The sequence below is a fragment of the Hippocampus guttulatus genome, chromosome 21, assembly GCF_054856545.1.
Source record: "Hippocampus guttulatus isolate MCC_2025c chromosome 21, RoL_Hgut_1.0, whole genome shotgun sequence".
Lineage (NCBI taxonomy): Eukaryota > Metazoa > Chordata > Actinopteri > Syngnathiformes > Syngnathidae > Hippocampus > Hippocampus guttulatus.
The window spans coordinates 1,409,077-1,412,970 of NC_141281.1; positions in this window are offsets into that span (position 1 = coordinate 1,409,077).

Genomic DNA, 3,894 nt, shown 5'->3' on the forward strand with positions numbered 1-3,894 from the left:
AAGAAATATGGAGGAAAGGGGAGCTCTGAAACAAGAGAGCTGTAGTGTTGATTTTTTTAAAAATGTACACTTTATTAATTCTGTTAAAGGACTTGACAAACACAATGATATCATGTTTAAAAGTTGTATTTTGTGATATGCCTCTTAGAACATTCCTGACCATTCACCTAGCCAGCACCCCCAAATTTGTGTTTACATAGCTTGTGGTCTAATAGGAGTGCAGGGGGGCCTGTTCATCTCGGGGGTTTGTGAGGCCAGGCCTGTAATTTGCATAACCTGTCAATAAAAGCTCGACCGCAGTAAAAGACAATCCTTCCTGAAGCTGAGCCTAATTGTTCAAATATGTCGGGGCCCATCTCTGACAGTTAGCGAGGGTGTGGGTACTCCAGCTTCCAGGGTGTACGCCCCTTTCACCCGCAACCCTAAAGAAGGGAAATGCAGTTGTAAATGGATGGATGGATGTCCAAGTGTTTCTTGACCTAGCAGCACCTGCATTCTTTCTCGCTTTTTTTTCCTTCCAGCACAACTGAGAAATGTGACATCAGATTTTGCTGGCAATGTATCCGAAGAAGACCTCAATAATCTTCTGTACAATCTTTGAGAGGATTGCATCTTAAATGATGGCGAGGTACAGCACTTATGTCAGGCGAACCACACCAGAGCAAACAAGGCACGTGGCCCTATCTGGACCGTGAGGATGAAAGGTGACAAAGCCAGCTGAAAGCTGATCAAACACATTCAAGCCAGAGACACTTGCTTTGCGATGCATCTGGGTCTGAATGCGACTTAATTCGTGGACACGAGATAAGGAGTGAGTATTATTTTGAATCGTGCTCAGAAATACTCACAGTGTATACCACAACCTGTTGCAGTTATACTCACTGTTTGTTCGTTTTCTGATTCCAGACAGTTTCTTCAGACCAGCTGAAAAAAGACCAATCGACAAGGAAATGTATTTTTATTTTGTCAGGTCACTAAAATCCTGGCATGAATTGTAATATACAAGTCACTCAATCGTTCCACTTCTATTTTGTGCTCAACGATCCAAGTATCCAAGCTCTTGGTTCTGGGGGATTTCAACGCGCGGGTGGGCCGGGACCATCAGCTTTGGGGAGGGATTCTGGGGAAGGAAGGCGTTGGCAACTGCAACGAAAATGGAGAACTACTCCTTGGTCTCTGCGCAGAGACGGAGATGGTAATAACCAACACACTGTTTCGGATGGCCAACAAGCACAAGACCACCTGGCAACATCCAAGATCCGGCCACTGGCACCTGATCGAGTACGTCCTTACCCGAATCTGCGACCGATCCGACGTCATGGTCACGAGGGTCATCCGCTCCATGGATGACGGATGGTCTGATCACAGGCTGGTAGCCTCAAGACTTAGGCTGAAGATCGCGCCTGCGAAAAGAAGGAAGAAGATCCCCAAGAGGATACGTTTCAATGTTGGGCTGCTGAGGAATCCCCAAGTCCTCGAACAGTACCAGACGTCCCTCGCGGACAAACTGGACACTCAACCTCGGACCCTTCCTGCCACTGTCCACTCAGACTGGGAGCACTTGAAAACTGCGCTCACCAAATCCGCGGAAGAGGTCCTCGGTGTCCAGAAGAGGAGAAATCCCGACTGGTTTGCCGAAAACCTGGAAGAAATTGAGCCACTGATTTCAAGAAAGAGAGAGGCTCGCATTGCATGGCAGAACTGCGTTTCCTCCAAGAGACTTGAAGAAGCCTACCGGCCACCAATCAATGGTGGGTCAACTTTGCCCACCAAATGCAGAGTTTCGCTGACCGTCACGATACCAGATCCTTCTTCGAAGCAACGAGGAAGATCATCGTCCGGCTCACAGTCCTCCAATGGCTGTGAAGGCAAAGGACGGCACAATCCTGCAGGAAAAGGAGGATACTCACCAGCGATGGAACCGTCCGACATGTGCAATAGACGGCTTCCTCGATCCTGTCCCCCAGCTCCCCGTGCAACACTGGATGACGGAGCTGCTGACTCTCCGGGAGATCTCCGGAGCCCTGAGGAGGATGAAGAAGAACAAAGCTGCTGGAGTCGACGACATCCCCGTAGAACTTTTACAAGCTGGGGGTGCACATCTCCTCACCCGCCTCCACAGCTTCATCCTTCAATGCTGGGTCGAGGAGACGGTGCCTGGGGAACTGAAGGACTCCGTCATCGTCACGATATTCAAGAAGGGCGACAAACTCGACTGTGGAAACTATCGTGGAATTTCCCTGCTGTCAACTGCTGGAAAACTCATCTGTCGTATACTGGCCGACCGACTCACCTGTCTCGCTGAGTGGGTTCTTCCGGAGTCCCAGGCGGGCTTCCGTCCAGGAAGGGGAACCGCGGACATGGTGTTCTGTGCCAGACAGCTCCTGGAGAAGTGCCGGGAGCAGCGGAGGGAGTTCCACGCCATCTTTATGATCTGGCCAAAGCGTTTGATTCTGTGCCCCGAGCAGCACTCTGGAAAGTGCTGGAACGTCAAGGCTGCCCCCCCAAATTCATATCCCTCATCCGGATGTTTCACGATGGCATGAAGGGTTGCGTCCTGACTCAGGGCGAAATGACTCCCCCATTCCCGGTTCGGACCGGAGTCAAACAGCGCTGCACAGTGGCGCCGACGTTGTTCTGCCTTTACATCGCCGCGCTCATCCACCACGTCACCCCTGTCCAGGAGCACGGAATCACTCTACACTACCAAACTGAAGGGTCGCTCTTCAACCTCAGCCGTTTGAGGAGCAGGCGGGGGACCATGGTCACGACTGTCAGCGAACTCCAGTACGCTGATGACAATGCTGCGGTCTCCAACTCCTCCGGGGGCCTCCAGCTCATCGCGGACGGCTTCGCCGCGGCGTACAGGACCTTTGGCCTCTCCGTCAACACCAAAAAGACAAAGACCCTCCACCTGAACCATCGTCCACCCCAAATCACCACAGACGACGAACCCATCGAGCAGGTCTCGGCGTTCCCCTACCTGGGCAGCATTATCCAGGAGGACGCTATCCCAGGTTGTCGGACAGGAGGTTTCCAGATATGATGTCACAATTAAATTCATTGTGTTTAAAATCTCAGATTCAAAACAATTCTCTGTTATCGTTCAACTACTCCACCTCTGTAAAGAACCCAGCAAGTTGGATAGAAACCTGATTTCATTATGAAAATACCTTTTGGGCCACGATTAAACATCTGTCACAGAGTGCTGATTCAGACGCGGGTATCCATGCATGCATCCATCCATTTTCTTATCCACTCATCCTCACGAAGGTTGCGGGCGTGCTGGAGCCCATGGCAGATGTTTCCTGGCAGTAGGCAAGGTACACCCTGAACTGGTTGCCAGCCAGGGCACATATTGACAAACAACCATACGCTCTCACACTGTGAACCCGAACATTCAAATTAATTTTAAAAATTGAGTAAACAATTCTCAAATTTTCACAAAAAGTAGTATTGTCTTAACTATGTCAAGTTGGTCGAACTTGACATTTTATGAGTAGTTTGTCCTTTTAATTTTTAATTGACTTGAGCAATACTAGTTTTGGGCTCTGCATTTCCTAAAAACATAAATAAACTTTACCTTCAGAAATTTGAGTTATTTAACTCATTGAATACCACCCCTTTTCACTGGAGCAACAACCTCAATCCCTCACATTTTACTGAATTTTGACTGATTTGCAAGGCCCACAGAATTTTCTGGTGAGACTCTCATCTTTCAGCAGAAAAAAAAGTTTGTTTCTATCTTTCTTCTTTCGTTGGCAATCAGCATTAGAAAATTGCTAAGTTTTATGGAAAAGGCCGATTTTCTCCAGAAATCAAGAGAAAACGAGCTTTTTGTAAAAGCATGCATTTCAAGCATTATTTTAAGTTTGACACTATTTTTTGCTTTGT